Source organism: Pseudomyrmex gracilis, unplaced genomic scaffold (assembly GCF_002006095.1).
Source record: "Pseudomyrmex gracilis isolate BER0280 unplaced genomic scaffold, ASM200609v1 scaffold_12, whole genome shotgun sequence".
Taxonomy (NCBI): Eukaryota; Metazoa; Arthropoda; class Insecta; order Hymenoptera; family Formicidae; genus Pseudomyrmex; species Pseudomyrmex gracilis.
In genome coordinates this window covers 417819-434991 of record NW_018020596.1, presented here as the reverse complement: position 1 = coordinate 434991, position 17173 = coordinate 417819, and the positions used below count along the sequence as shown (strand labels likewise).

The 17173-nt window shown below is 40.8% G+C and overlaps 1 protein-coding gene across 9 annotated transcripts in view; it reads right to left on the bottom strand.

Annotated features, from left to right (window-relative positions):
- LOC109863689 (ankyrin repeat domain-containing protein 50) overlaps positions 1-17173 on the bottom strand; it is a 62440-nt gene that overhangs the window by 11084 nt on the left and 34183 nt on the right. For 8 of the 9 annotated variants that reach the window (XM_020444121.1, XM_020444119.1, XM_020444120.1 and 5 more), the window contains one exon: positions 12415-12458. The exons of the other annotated variant lie outside the window; for it this stretch is intronic. The gene's annotated coding sequence lies outside the window, so the exon portion shown is untranslated. The remainder of the gene's footprint in view (positions 1-12414; positions 12459-17173) is intronic. 9 annotated transcript variants of the gene reach the window in all.

The window sequence follows — 17173 nt, the reverse complement described above, 5'->3', positions numbered from 1 at the left end:
TTTCTTCTTTTTTTTTTTTTTTTTTTTTTTTTTTAATACAACAGATGCTTATTTACGATCTCTTGTAACTGAAGCTTCTTGAAGAAACTCCGTGGAAGTAAAATCCGCATATAAAAGTTAACGCGGAAATATCCTTTTCCGATCTACTCGCGAAGGGAACTCTGAAAGTATAAAAAGAAGGAAGATGTATATCTTCAGGCAATTTAGTTTCAGGAAAACGAAAAATTATCATTCGTGTCTGGTTTCACAAAATGTAGTATAGCGTTTGTGTTACCGTCGTTGTTGTGTGTATCTTGATTTATTTCCTCTGCGACGATTCAAAACTTACATTTGGCCACGAAGTTAATAACTATGTTTGCTATCCGGCACATTCACTTGTCAGCGACCGTAGGACTTGGAAGCGTCCAGGACTTGGAAACTAGTGCCACGACATTGTTACAGTAAATAGATTGCCAGTAAATAAGCGCGCGCGATCACACACACATACACACATACACACACACACACACAAAATGACATTTGGTGTCTCGATAAATGCCACGACGGCTCGACCCATATTCTGACAATGGGCCGATCCGTTTATTATTAGATGCGCGCGGAGGCACGTCGCCATAAAGATGACACCGTGTTGCATTGTCGTCCGCTACCAACCGGGAACCGGTATAAAGGCGGTTGACAGTCTGGAGGAAGATGATTGCTCCACGTTGATTATCATGCAAACGATACGCGAACTGTCGACGCCCATTTTACGCGTATACAAGAAAATCCTATCAAGTTTGATCAATCAAAAGTTGGCTCAAAACGAAAGCGTGTTTACGTATTGCAAAAAGAATTGCATATTTTGTTTGTTCCAGGAAAATTGAAACAATGCAATTCAATCTTGCATTTCTTTGTGCGCGATAAACGGAGAAGCTGCGCTCGCTTTCCCGCCTTTGTAGAAGTTTTTATTATGCATTTTGTTCGGTGTAAGAAAATTGGAATGTGAAAACAATTCGAATAGTTTTATTCAATTTTGTCAAAATATATATATATATATGTATATATACATATGTGTGTGTATGTGCGCTAGACAGAAGTAGTTGGAAAGCGTCACGGTTGCAAGCAGGAGGAGAAGGGGAAGAGAAGGGGAAAAGGGACAGCGCCCGATGTTTCCTTTCTCACGTTATGCTTTCTCCCTGTCTGTCTTGCACCCCTACCGATCGATTTCCGTTCCCTACCGTGTACTCCGCGCCGACCTCGACGAATGCGAAATTTATCCGCGCGGCGGAGGCCAACTCAACTCAATTCAATCAACGAATATGAACATTGGATCCATTTACATGCAAAAAGAAAAAAAAAGAAAAGAAAAGAAAGAGATCGCGCGCCATCATCAATCAGACGCGATTTATTTTCATGATGAATAATAAAACGTAATCTAGAGAAGTAAGTTCTTCGGGAATATAATAATAATATTTCTTCTTCATTTTTACCACGTTCGAAAAGAAATGTCGAATTGTTCAAAATAAAAAAAAAAAAGCCGCACGACTTTATATCAGAAAATAGTGGAGCAATTTCTGTCCTTACCAGACAACCGAGCGCCGACGCGTTTTCTTCATTTCTCATCGCACGATGGAAGTAGAAACGGAGATAAAAGCGTGTGATTTTCACAAGAAGAAATGATCTTGTCGTTTGTCTGAATGTACAAGAGAGGGGTGACTACTTTGATATTGCGAAAGTTCGTCTAGACGAACTGCAACGTGAAGGACGAAAGAAAAATAGCGTGGAATTGCGAAAAAGAGAGAGAGAGAGAGAGAGAGAGAAAAAAAACACGTTCAAAGAAAGTCTTCGCTAAGTTAAAGTTACAGCACAGCTAATTTAAAAGACACCATACAAAGAGCTAACCTGATAAGAACTAATTAACGTAGTCAATCAAACTCGTGTAGATAATTCGATTGTCGAATTACCTCGAGATATAAATTTTTTTCCGAAAAGAGGAAATATTCACAGAGATAAAAACGGAAGAGAGAAACATATCTCCTGAGATGCCTTTTGATTCATCCCTCTCTTTTGGTCACACCGCGTTGCTCCGTTGCACTCGGTGCACCCGAATATATACATTATACATTGGGTTGCATGCGTGCTGCCTAGCGCAGCCATGCATGCCTGCAAGGTTCGGTTAAAGAGACACAGGAAGAACTTCCTTCATAAAAGAGAGAACAAGAGATAGAGAGAGAGAGACATGTCTCCGTTTTATCTTGTATTTCGAGCCGTGAAACGGCCGAGCTATCCTTTGTGCGAATGTGTTTTTTCATACAAACGGCGAGTGAATTCCGCAAACAAAAGTTAAAAAGTGTCGCGTGTGCGTACATTAATACGTCACACATTTATTTCTCTTTCTCTCTTTCTCTCTCTCTCTCTTTCAAGTTGAGATCACGGGGCTTGTTTCACGACGATTCGGATAACTCTAAATAAATTTGTTTTATACGACGAAAACTTCGAACTTGTCCTCCAGGAGAAAAAAGTTTCGAGCTTGAATTTATCGCGTTTTCTGTTTGCGCGCGCGAATACCTTATCGCATGTAAAATATATGTCTAAAAGCTTCGAGTGCTGAGAAAAATTGTTAAACTAAAATTCAATTGTTCGGATGTGTCTCTCGAGCTTGGGAAATACACTCAAACACTTGGGATCTTTTTGACTTTAAAGAGAATGCGTAAGTGCGATTCTATCGTGAAAAAGTGATGTGGTTAAGAACGTTCTTATTACGTTACTCCACTTCCTCTCTAAAGTATGTAATCCGAAATCACAAGTGAAGAGAAAAAGAGAGAGAATTCAAGCAATTCTTTCTCTTCGAGGATAACGTGAAATTAACTTTCCGGTGGCGTAAGTCACGCGCGAACTTGTCCGCAAAATAGCTGATCGTCGCGTAATCCGTTCACGTAATACGTACGTGCTCGCTGAACCGATTCCGTTACAATTGCACTTCAATTAGCGCGAAAACACTAGCGCGAGGACACAATATATACGAATGTTTTAATATTATGTCTTTTGCAATATATATATATATATATAGCTACATGTATAAAACAATTTTTTCAACTAAAAGCGTAGCAAACTTTTTGACAGACTTTAATTTCTAACTAAAAAATTTGCGTTTTACTTCAGTCATTCAAATTGAGATGCGCACGTGTTTTAAAGGCGAAACTAAATTTAAAAATAATAGAAAAGAAAATCCCGCACCTTTCGTATTCTAAAAGTTTTATCGCACCATTTCGCAGTTCTCGGTAACGATTTGTCCGCTCGCTCTCCGTACGTACACGATTACTTGATTACGGGCAATTAATTCGAGCCGCCTTTGTATAAACGCGTCGACACCGTAGTGCGGGCATAAATTTTGCAATGAACCGTGTTCCGCGAGCGGTGGTGTGCTTAAAACCGGTTTACGGTGGCATTCAGTGGTTTGCTTTCGCGTATGGCTGCATATGGTCGTGCAGATCGGACGCAGGTAAGTTATATCAAATTAACGGGTCGGTTATCAGCATTTCTCTCTCTCGCGCGCGCGCGCGAATTTGCCCGCGCGTTATACGCGCCGAGATCACCGGGGAAGAAAACTCGTTACAATTGTTACGTTTAACAAAACCGTTTATTGTGCAACTCGGAACTTAACAATTCTTGATAATAATAATTAAAAATTTGTACATAAATTTGTTCTTGGTAACAAATTATTTATACATGTTTTTTTGGGGAAAAAAATTTTTCTTCTTTTTTTTTTTTTTTTGGTTCAAATGTTATCGCGGTTGAAGGATTCTTAACGAATCCTTCAACCTTCCCCCTTCCTCGAAACGAACAATGAAAAAACGTGAATCGCATTAGGCAGAACCACCGGCGCGCGGTATTTGTTCAAGCGACTCCTCTTAAATTTCGTACAGCGGCAAATCTCTCCTCGTCTATTTAATTAGAATTACACGAGAAAGTTCCAGAACTTTAATTGAAACACGAATGTTTTTTACTTCTTCTCTGATTGGTTAGAACATTTATTTTAACAACCGCGTCGTTTAGGCGAGAGAGTGACGTTATTTAAATAATAATGCGTCTTCGTTAGAAAAACGCATCATCTGACACGTTTGCAAGTTGCGCAAAAACGAGAACGAATAATATTTTCATGAATATTCATATTTCCGCATTATCGCGTTTTTTTTTTGTCCAACCCAATTAGACGAAGAGCGCGATGTTACGTTCTCTCTTGAAAGCTTTTAACCTAATTAACATAATGTTGGCGAGAACGAGGTGAGTCTCCGATAGAACACGCAATTGCGGCCAATTTTGTATATTTCGATGTCCACAGGTAGATTAAAAACAAGAGCAACGTAATGCAACACGAAACACTTGGCTGCACCAGAAAGGCTTTTCTGGTTAGAGAAAACTGCGCCGATTAATTCGGGAAATGTCGAACATATATTTTTTTGTCTTTTTTTTTTTTTGTTTGCAACATTTGCACTTGAAAAGAAAAGAAAACTAGCGGAAATCTAGAAATGGCAACAGTTGTGTCTCAGAATTACTTCGGAAGAAGAGAGATAAAATTTTGAAGAGAAAATTTTGAATTGTACTTTTGTCTCGAGGATGAGAACAAAACTTTGCTCTCTCCCTTTCGATCACATACACACACACACAAATTTACAGCACGGAGACACACTCGTTCTTTTTTCTCAATGTTTCTATACAAGATAGCTAGCGGGGATATACCCGAACTTACTTCGGTCTTTTCTCCCTCGAAGAGCTGTCGTTCACGAACTTAACACTTGGAGCAGACGACGACGTGTCGAGGCGCTGGGACGCGCGCAGCACAAAACGCGTTCGACACTCGCGGGAGATAACACATGCCGCTCAACAAGAAGAAGAAGCTCCACGGAGAGAGAGAGAATTCACGGAGAAGAGGATGTGATAAAAATAGGTCCTCCTCTCTCCTCAAAAAGCTGTTTCGAATTGTGCGCGTTCCGCCGAAGCTAGATCGCGCGAATACCCAACATTCAACACTCGCGCGATCTCGCTCGACTATTGTGTCTAGGTATATTTACTATACAGTTTCGTGAAAAACTTCTACGATCGAGTTATCGCGAGTCTCGGACTATATTTTGTTTGACCTGTTTGATTTGCCCTTAAGAAGTCCTTCTTCGCGAAGCCATAAATTCAAGTTAGGTAACTCGCACCAGAGCAGCTGGAGGCGTTGTGAATCATCGCCCGTCGCCGGTCTCGTCTAATCTTTATTCGAAATTCGTTGTATGTGCTCTTATTATATTGTACTTGTACGTGTTACATATTTTATAGCTTCAACTCTTTTGCTCTCTTCGTGTAACTCACATCATCAAGTTTCACTATAAAAGTTCGCGAAACACTCATGAACTCCGATAGCAATATCAGGTGCCGAATTTAAACGTTCAAATGTTTTAATCACCGCACACACACACACACACAATCAAAACTTTTTATATTAACTAGCACAACACAAGCGCGCGCTACGCGCACGCTATTATTATTTTCATTTTCATGTGTTGCATCAGAAAACACAACCTGTCACCGCGATGACAGTTAATATATACATCTTATAAACTATGTAATACACCTACGAGAGATGTCAAAAATAACACATGAAAATCAAAAATAAAACTCAAAAATTAAAAGAAAGAGAGAAGAATGGAAAAACAACACGTGACTAAAGTCACGTGACAAAGAAGAGACTAAAAAAGACTAAAAAAGAAAATATTATACATATACATATATTATATATAATATACATATATTATAAATAATATTCTATATCTATATATATAATACCCATACATACACACATATACACACACATATATATATATATATATATATATATATATACGGTATATATATATATATATATATACCGTAATCACTTGACCGAGGTCAGTGACTCCGCCCAGATCGCGCGGCCGAGGTCAATGACCCCCCCCCACCAAGGCCGCGCGCCCGAGGTCAGTGCCCTGCCAAGGCCGCGCGGCCGAGGTCAATGACCCCCCCCACCAAGGCGGCGCGTCCGAGGTCAATAACCCCTCCCCACCAAGGCCGCGCGCCCGAGGTCAATAACCCTCCCCCACCAAGGCCGCGCGCCCGAGGTCAGTGCCCCGCCAAGGCCGCGCGGCCGAGGTCAGTGACCCGCCAAGGCCGCGCGGCCGAGGTCAGTGACCCCGCCGAAGTCGCGCGGCAGAGGTCAGTGACATTACTGTAGTATGTATATAATACATATAATACAATATAAAGTATAATATTATAAATATATAATAAATTATATGTATTATATGTATTATTTAATGTTATATATAATATAAATTACAGTCACGTTATTTTCACGTGTTGTTTTTCTGCTCTTTCCTGTCACGTGATTTTAGTTACGTTTTTAATTTTCTCTACATATACGACGAACTGTCTCAAAATCGCTTTTCATTATTTACTCTCTCGATCTTACCGATTAGATTCGACTCGATCAACCAACCAACCAACCAATCGGCAACGCGGAAAAAAGGCAACAATAGATGCGATACATTCGGCTCCAAAACGCGCACTTCTCGGTCCAAATGACTTTTTTTATATAGAATTTCATCATAATTTTTAATTTTCTATTTTTAATTTTGAGTTTTTTTAGAATACACTATAAAATTGCACTTTTCTATGTAACCAGATTACACTATGAGCTGTGGAATCAAGGATATGACATGGAAAAAAATAATCGCATTTTTTACGCGTACACAATGAACGCGACAAGACAATCGTGGTGTAAACTCGTTTTGTTTTTTCTCTGATAAAAAAGTGATTTATTCGCGTTTCGAACCGCGTCTTGTTTGTAACTTCCGTGCCGTAACTATAGTAGTGTGGCTTTGATCCCCGTGAGTCGTAATCCCGATGTCATTTCTCGCGTATATAACGCTTATATACGATACGGTACCGGCCAAAGTTCGAACTCGCCCATCCGCGATAGGAACGTGTGTAATTCTTGCCGGGGCGTCTCGGGCTTGTTCCGGGCGGAAAGCCGAATGCAGGAAATATATATGGGACGCGACGTGCACTCGCTATCGGCCGCCGCAGGCGCAGGAAACGGACCGGAAATGAAGGATGTAACGAGGATGCGACGAAGAGAACGATTGCGGTCTTGTGTAATGAAATTCTAACGACGCGACGCCGAAATTCTTTCTCATTATTTTTCATCTCATAACGGAGATAATAAATAAAGGAAATGTTGCAAACTTAAATTGATTACTTAATGTGAGCTTCAAGTTGAACGAGGAAAATGACAAAATTGCCGATCGTAATTACAATCGTTAGAATCCGAAACTATTACATACGGCCGCGATTTCGCGTTCTAACGATTTTGCGGTGCGATTTGCCCATAGTTCGATCCGATAAGTTTCGCAGTTGAATCTGAAGTTAAGCGGATTGCTAAGTTCGAAAAGGGATTGGCCCGTCGTGCAATCGTAACTTTCGATCCTGCCGAATGCAATTCGTAATCCGTTATCGATCGTATCCTTTCCAATATATATATATATATATGTATGTACATATATCTTCTCCTCTTTCTCTCTTCTCGTCCGCCATATCTCTGCGCGCCAATCTTATCTTCGCGATAATGCTCGCGTACGAAATTTCTTGATCGATATCTCGACGAGCGAACAAATTTTCAAGTCGAATTGTCTAAAAGTGCGTGCTCTCACTCGAAGCAAATATCATTAAAATCTCGCCCGTAATTTCGTACAATCGAAGGGTCGGTCCCGGAGAGGATACTCGTCGTCGGAGATTTTGCTCGCGAGTGTCTGCTTGTATTAACAATCACGGATGCTTCAATTTGCGGCGAGGACACGACGACGAGGACACGACGAAGACGACAAGGAAACCTCATCGTCGATCGCGGCGCCAAAACTTCTTTCTTCTCGCTCACTCCGTTCATGATGTAATGCAATTTCCCCGCGACCTTATCGGGGAGAACGACGACAGGATTTTCCTCGTCCTGTTCGCCCACTCTTTCTTTTCTCCTTCTTCCTCCTTTCCGCTGGGAAAAGTCTTAACCGGGAACGCGCGCGCGCAAAGCAATAAATTGCAGCTACTCGAATCAACTTTTGAATTACGACTCGGGAGAGCTCGTTACGACAACCAGCGAAATCCTGTTAGCCGCATTGCAACCGTAATGAACTCGTCTGACGTGGCTGGCAGCGCGCGAAAGGAAGACCTACCGCTTGCCCCCGAGGTTTGCCATCGAGAGCGCCGGCCGGAGCGAGAGACTTCGAGCGCGAGAGATGCTATCGAGAGCAGCGCGCTGATTTCACTCTCTCGCGCGCCCGCACGTGTGTACGTACAGCTAAGAAACTTCTTCTTAATTATTAATGATCAATTCGACCTGCCTTTCAGTTCGCCACCGCCGTTCTATCGTGATATTCCATCCGACGATATCTTTATTTAATACCTCGCTATTCCAAAGAGAGAGCTTCACCTTCGGATCTCTCTCAATAATAATTCTCGCGTATTTACCTTCGATCAATTAAAGACAGTACAACGTTATATTTTACCGTGCGTTTTTTTTTTCAAAATTCAGTTTGCTTGAATATAATACGCGTCGTCAATATGCACTTTCCAACTTTTCCTCCTACATATAGAACATGCGAGGTTATATATAAATGTTCACACGCAACGCGCGATTTCACAAAGAAATGAGTTAAAGAGATGTGAGAATAAAAAAGAGTTTCACAGTTGGTGTGTGTGTGTTAGTGTGTGTGAATACTTTATTACGGACTATTTTCCCCCAAGACTGTCAAGTACCAACAAAAACTACGCGAAGAGCTAGTCTCCTCGTCATTCGAGGTCTTCCCCGTGCAGCTACTAAAATGTTTGTTACCTTTTTAGGAGGTATTGTCTTCGGTCGTGACGAGAGAGACAGAAATGGTCGGGCTAAAGAGGGTTTTCACGCGGCGCTCGGCCGGAGATAAGGCCGGAGGGATGGAAAATGGGCGTCGTTGGAATAGATGCCGATAAGAGCAATTCTGAGGGTGCGTTTTCTACGTAGCCAAAGTGTCGACGACGAGAATGCACGATAAAGATCGCCGAGATCGGGGGAGTGAGGGAGTTTGATATTATTATAACGTGTTATGTTTTTTCACGCAGAAATTATATCATAAATGAATTACATCAAACATGTGCGTTACGTAATTTGTAAGAAAGATAAAACTAAGAAATATTGATTGTTTTAACGCGAGTCAATATATTCCATGAAATTTACAAAAGAAAACAGCGTCTCGCAATACAGACAGAACATTCGTTCGGGTATTTCACTATTCCCATTGCGATAGTGTACGTTCCGTAGAGCGATGTCATCATCCGATACGAAGCCAACATCGCATTTGCGAAGCCAAGATCGCATCTGCGAATAATGCAAGCTCCTCCGAAATACCTCCATTGTTATAATTCAGCGCACCGAGAGAGAGAGAGAGAAGATAATCAACAGTCCCGATTTCTCGATTGTTGGTCGATTCTTATCGCGTGCACAAATTTGTCGAGTTTCACACACATGTTTTAGTCTCGTTATTCGCTCTGCTTCGTATTAGATATTTCATATCCGCGCTGCGAATAATCAGAACAGAGTGTTTATAACGTTGTATATTACACGCGTGTTTTGTTTTTTTTATTTTTTTTTTTTTTTTGCGCGATAATATTTTTTCGTACACAAACATATCTGAATCTATTTAGCTTCGCCTTTTTTAAATATAGGACATAGAGATTTCGCATATAATGCACAATTTATGCGACGCGCAACGACCCACTATAAGTGCCCCGCGGCAGCAGCTCTCTGCGCCACATTATATTACATTTATTATTCTCGCGACACACACACACACTGTCGTGATACATATATTTCGTCGACAGCAAACGCTAATCTACGCTTTCACGATGAATGCGCTCAAGCGGCACGTCTCATCAATCACACTCGCGAGAGGAAAGTCCTTTGCCGCGGGCGAAGAACTGATTTTCATTAAATTGATATATATATATATATATATATATACACATATACCGACTCTCCGTATCTCCCGCGAAAGCTCTTGGCAGCCGCTATTTCCTGGCAAACATTCGCGTGCACCGTTACAAGTTAAAGAAGTCATATTTGATTCATCACCGTACATACACGGCGAATGTGTATACACATAGTCGAGAAATTTCCTAGAGAAAAGTTTTTTCGGAAAAATATTTTCCGAGGAGATTTTTCGTTATCATATTCTCATTACGGTTACGTGTTTATCGGGTGTAGTAATGACGAACGCGCATTAAAAGATTATACCCGTGAGGCGTGGCAAAAAAAAGGCGTATTTGCGATATACGCGCGCGCGCGCGCGCGCGAAGACGCCTCCGAAAGACCGCGTTAATTAAGGCTTCTTAGCAGACGACGGGACGGAACAGACGACGCGTGTGTAATTGTGCATTCCCCTGTTAGCCGGCCTCGTCGTCGAGGCTTTGTCTCGAGAAACCAGACTTGGATCTTAGGACCTCGGTCTGCTCGCTCGCGGACAATGGCGGTAGCCTACTACAATACAACTCTGTTTATAGTATTTCCGAGACGCGAACCTGCCTCTCTCTCTCTCTTCTTTCTCTCGATATCATCTCTCTACCTACCCACCTCTCCTACTCAGTCCTGAGATTGCCTACACTCTCTTTTCTCTCTCTCTCTCTCGTGTCTCTCCTTATCGAGAATTTTAACAAACAACAACTACTACGTAAGACACCAGATATAGTACAGATAAAACAATTAGTTAGAAGAAATACGATTTGGTAAATGAAACAAAATTCAACTCTTATAAATTTATTCGTCACAATGCTTTTATCTCGAAAACATGTTAGTACATACATACACTCTTCTTAGGCCGCGTCCATTTCTTACATGACCTCGCCCTAACCCTGATATAAACGAGTCGGACGTTTCTTCCGCAATTTCTCTATCTGCTTTGATATCGCATCACACTCATAGATCTTGATTACCGGTTCCACGAAGCGAAGCGATTTCGCAACGGAAAAATGCGGCACGCATTATGTGTTCTGCATTATGGAGGATCGTACGATCATACGAGAATGTGAGGACATTACGTAAAGGCCAGGCACATCGGTGGACGGGAGAAAATCATCCGGTAAAGAGAGGCGCCTTGATCCTCCTCCGTCGCGCGCGCCAACCCAGAAAAGGTCAAACGTGAGGTGAGGGAAAACATGCGCACTTCTTGGCATTCGACAGCATTATCAACGACCTCCGCTTGGCAGCGGTTTTCAGACACCGGAAAGGAGAGCTAACGTTTGGTGATTTTCTGATTGCTCCGCTCCAAATATCTTCATATGTACGCGCCCTTCAAAGAGTAAAGAGAATTACCGACGTTCAACGTTTTACTACGTTTTCAGAAATAAAATTTCGCGAATTTGCGGTTTAATAAAAAATCTGGATTATAGAAAAAAAATAGTTGACAGAAGTAAATAATAGTTTGTTTTTACAAACAAACTATTATTTATTTGTTTTTTCTCACTTTTTTTTTTTAACTCAAATTTATCGATGTGAAACTAAGATAATGTTTAATCATCAGTTTGGAAGAGAAAAATTATTCGAAACTTCAGTGTCCTTTCAGAGCTTTGGCAACTCTTTCTCTTTTCGATATCTACGTAGATACACATAAAAATAGGTGGTAACCACTTCAAGTGTAGAGCTCCTACGGGAGAGAGGCTACGTTAGAAGGACGTGCCATGAATTTTGGATACAATTCCGGAGAGCTTCGTCGTCCTTTTCAGCCGTCCGACCTGCCGCGTGTCTCGAAATCTATAGACGACGACACCCGGGCCAAATCCAATGTTCGTGACATATGTGTACGACAACGATAAAATATAATTCGATTCTCTTCGAGAGTTATCGCGCACATCGAAGCCAGAAATGAAACGTGTCCGATGCTTGTTTCGGAGGCGAGAAACAGGCGGCGTAACACACACTACGCAACGTACATTTTCAGTATAAATGCAGATACGGCGCACTCGCGGTTTTAAATGTAGAAATAGCAAAATGTTCTCGATAATGCGCGAGAAAAGCTTTCTCGCGAATTAACCGTCTCGAGAACGGCGCTCGAGAATATCTTAATATTCTCGAGGTCGTGAGACTTCCGGCGTCGTTACTTTTTATCGCAAATGGGAAAAGCTTTTAATGTGACAGAACTGCGAATTTCCCGCGAGAAGCCGAAACTCTTTTACGAGACATCGGCCGGCGGTGTAACAAAGTTTTCCGCATTAACGCGACGTCCACATAAAGCAAAAAAAAAAGAATATTTTCCGCGACACACACCGCTGGGACTCGTTTTGGACAAGTTTTATACTTGGACGTGGACGACTCTCGAAGGAAAAATTACTTACCGACAAGTCCGATGGAGCAGACTAATTTCCGAGAAGTCCGTGATCTGAAACGAGAGGAACAATCCGTTAATGTGCATTTTTTTTCTCGCGTTCGCGAATTCCAACGTTTATCCTTAACTAAAAAAAGCTTTGTTAAATGCCGTCAATTAAACGCGGAGAATAAATTAATGCGCCGCACACAGTTTTAAAAATATCTCATTAATGCGCACACGCATGTACGTGTAGCTTGCGCGAAAACCTCGCTTGGGATTTGCAGGTATAATATCCTATCTGCATATATTATTTCAGGAATAACACGTTTCATTGTGAATTGCAAATAACCAGAAACAATATTATAAACAAAAGAAATTAAGTATAAGAAAATAAAATTTAAACAATAATAAATCACACGTGACGCGTCCGGTCGATATGTTAATTCGAACTTTGGCTACGTAAAAGCCACAAGAGAGTCGTCGAGTGTTAGATACGAGAGATCGCGCGTAATCTCTCCCGAGCAACAGTCTGAGAATTATATCCGCCATGGTTACACCGTGGTGTAACAAAGCCAGATACACAGAGAGAGTGTAATGAGCGGTTTCTCACTTTGCGCGCGGTAATGTGGGTCGAGAACTAAAGATTAATTCCACGTCAGGCGCAAATCCGGGCGTGTTGGCATAAATCTCCAGGCCCTTCTTCAAGGAGCGAGCAAGCATCGTTTGCCCCTTCCCATATTGCACCTGACGTATCAGTTTTGTCGCGCGCGGCATTTCATCGCGTCCGTTTTTTTGTTCGGTTCGGTTCGGTTATCTCTTTGCGCGCTTTGCGTTTGTCCGTGTATTACACAATTCTTAACCGCGAGCGCGCGCTCAACTGTCAAAGAGATTATACGAACGAAGCGATGAAAAAAGATCGCTCATCGTCTCTCTCCCCGAGGATTACACCTAATCTTCGAATTATTCTCCGGAATTCTCTCGGGAGAGTGAGATATGCTCACTTTAATTATCGAGTCTTAATCTTCTTAAAAGGTTAAAGTTCTTAAAAGGATTTATATATTTTTCTCTCACTCTTTTTTCGTCGCGGTTGCGGCGGTTGTGCGCAGATTTGAAAAGAAGTTGCGGTATAATCGAGCGTTTTGCATTTATATCGCGAAGAATTACCGTCGAGTAATTTTCTATACAAATCGCAGAGATTTATACGGTTATTCTTTGAAATCTTCTGTTTTCTTTCGCTCTTTCGCAACGAATCGGGTCACTGATTCGGAAAAATTAAAAATTACAAAATATATCTCCGGATTCTCCGCGCAAACACACAGCCGACATTTCGTCTTCCTCGTTTGTTTTCCTCGTTAAGATAATGCGAGCGGAATGAAAGGAGAACAAAAAGCATACGAAACACAGACCCCGACTCGATGCAGCAGCTTGAGACGAGGGAAAAGGGGAGAGAACGTTGGATCCCCGTTTGGAGTTAACTTTAGTAATTTATAAAGTAACTTTTTCGTTTAAGACACACCTGATGTAAATTAAACTACGCTGAAACCTACGAGGCGAGTTGGACTGAATGGACGTAGTGTTGTGTGTTCGCTCGCGCTTTAGTCGATGACACATTGTACGATGGCGATCAAGATCGATAGTCGCAATTAGTGAGACGCGCGGTCGAGAGTCTTCTCTTAACGAGAAACGGTGAATAAAGACAAGCTTTTGCAACTTTCTACATTCTCGTCGTTCTCGCGCATAATGCGGTATACGGCGATAAAAGAAAGAAAGTACATAAAATGGCGTCGTATATAAATCACGTTCGTTGCATTCTCTATTATACCGCTCGTACCGTTCGCTAAACAGCAGCTGTAGATATTTGTTTTCAATGTACGTCGATGAACACGGCAAGTGAAAAAAAAAAAAAAAAAAAAGTTATCAGCGCGCGCAGTTGACTTTCTTTATTTCATCGCTCGAGAGAGACGCTCGCGACGACCCGGTTAGCGGGAAGAAATAATTATTGCAGTAATAAATATGCTGCACTTGTTATCACCGCAGAGACAAATCTTTTATCGACAATATTTCGATATATCGTACACTCTTATTCAATTCTGCGAGTAATTTTAATAAATATAATAAAGAAGCTGATTTAAAACGTGAAAGTAATTTTCTTTCGGCATATTTTTCAGTAATTAAAAAAACACACAGAAATGTATTCATATGTTTCTTGAAAAAAGTACCTCTAGAGTTCAATGATATATCAGCAACGAAGAATTAAGTTATGGGAATCCTTACTCTCCTTCGTTTTGCAAACGATTACACACCTTAGGGACTTTTCGTGTTTCTCTTCGCAAACTACTCGCATAAAGACGCTATTATCAAAATGTCTAACGTCTAGACGGAAAACTCCTTCGAGAGAAGAAACGTTCGATACGCTCCGTCGGTCGTCTGGCCGCGGACATCGTGATATAGAAAAGAAAATGGAAGAATAAATGTGAACTACATAAAAACGCAAGATGGTGTGTCATTGTAAAAACGTGACGCAAACTGTGATAATGATCAATAATAATAAAAAAAAAAAAGATAATTGAAGATACTTCAAACTTCATGTTTGTGATTTAATCTGTAATTGCATGAAAAAAGATCATCGATCGAAACGTCGCGCGTCGGTCTCTCGCAAACGACGCGCGACGTTTTATATTTATACGCCACGCTATTATATTACGGATGAAATTTTACATACTAATGCATATTCATTCGCTATTTAGCGCCGTCCGCGAGTCTACGATATTAAATAAAAATGTGATTTGCCGCTCTGCAATTTTGAGGCTATTTACCACGGCTGTGATTCAATTAGCGGAAATGCAAATCGCGTTTCACGCCCGTTTATTTTCGTCGAGCGCTTGAACGCAGATGCCATTTGTGTATCAAGTAACAAAAACGTAATTGTAATCAATAGAATTTCGAGAAACTCGCATGCTAATTGAAGATATTAATCCAATTTGTTAAGATTATTTAATGATTTTGTAAAAAACTATGTCCGCAAAGTTTGCAAATATGATACAAATGTCATCATCGTTTAACGATTAAATTCTGTTTGCAAATTTTGTTTTGAAAAACAATAGCGATTGTTACGCTATTGCGAGAAGTTGATGTAAGCATCGCCGAACAGCGAAAACAATGCGAACGTACACATCGGATGTTGGTATTAAAACATTTGTTGTAAGTGCGAGAAAAAAAAAATATGACATAATTACACGTTCAACGTGAAATATAAATTTGGTTCTGATTTGACAATGTATGAACGGAGACACAGTCACATTGAAGTAAAATAGGAATTTCAAACATTTTCACCGTTTCCCGGGCAACCGGATTTTTCTCCGACATCGATGTAATTACGCCGTTAATTGCAGGCAGGTATGAGAGAGATCTGTATAAAGTGCGAAAACGAAGTGGCAATCACGTTCCATCGACAAACGAGAAATTCGTTCGTCGTTCTAGTCCGTCATCGATCGTCACAGAGAGGCGACACTTGCTTCTGCGAAATTAGCGCGCTCTAGTTTTTTTACAATTTCAACTGGAAATGGCAAAAACGCAGGACGTGAAAGAGTCCTGGCATTCTCAGCGCTCACGGAAATGTCTGTTTTTTTCGTTAGTGTTTTTAATGTTATAAAAGTCTCTTCAGCTATTCCGATATTTTTAGCGGGAGGAAAATGTATTCCAGATCGAAAACTTTTGCCGAAATTCAAATCGTTCAAAGGAAAAAAAATTACTGTCCATTTTTAAATGATAAAAGAGCAAATTTCGTATTTAACAGTTTACGTCTTACTTTTTCTAAATTATTAAAAATTAAAATTATTAAAAAGGTAATGTCGATAAAGTTGAGTGGCAGGTTCGCGTGGAAAAGGTCGGAAAAGACAATTACATCAGAATTCTAACAATGTATGAAATAATATTAATTTCGCAGAAAAATTTTTTCTCCGTATTGTTTTTTTTTCAGGTTAGTCGCTTCTCTCTCTCTCTCTCTATTTTCTTTTTCTATCTTTTCCTCGTTTTCTCTTTGTAACACTCCTCGTAATGCCGCGACTTTGATTTCGCAGAGCACAAAGAGTAAACCGTTGAAAAATGTCAGGATAAAGGGATACAAGGTGAAATTGCGCTACCTAATCCTGAGGTATAAAGAAGAGTCGCGAAGCTGAATTGTAGCGAAACGATTCCAGAAAATTTAGTTGAAGAGAAAGAAAGAGAGAGAGAGAGAGAGAATGCTTACGCAAAGAGATTTTGTAAAAGCAAACATGTAATTTGACGTCACACAGACGACACTAATGTTACTGACAAACACTAATGTGAAAATTCAACAAATCACTTTTCGAATTTCAAAACATATACATACTTTTATTTCGTTTTATGCGCGCAATCGTTACCGTATACGCGTCAAAATCGCGACAAGGATATCACATACCTTGACAGAATTTAATCCGAGCGGCAGCGTACGGACTTAATATTGGTGGCTGCGCTACAAAGTATCCTTACAAATGAATTCCCGGTATCCGTCGATCGATCCACTCTCTCTCGTCTGGGGGAGATGTTCGCGACGCGGGCTTAGTTGATTGAAAGCCAGATTAAAGTTTTTCGCGAATCCCATTTTCGTGGATATGAAACGGGCTAAAAGTTCATTTCGCCTCTCAAACCGCGCCCCGGATTAAACATCCGGGGGAAGGAAGCTTACAGAATTCAATCGGAAAAATGTGTACATTTGCATACACGATGAGAATACAGATTTTCGCATATCTCGCAATCGTGCATAT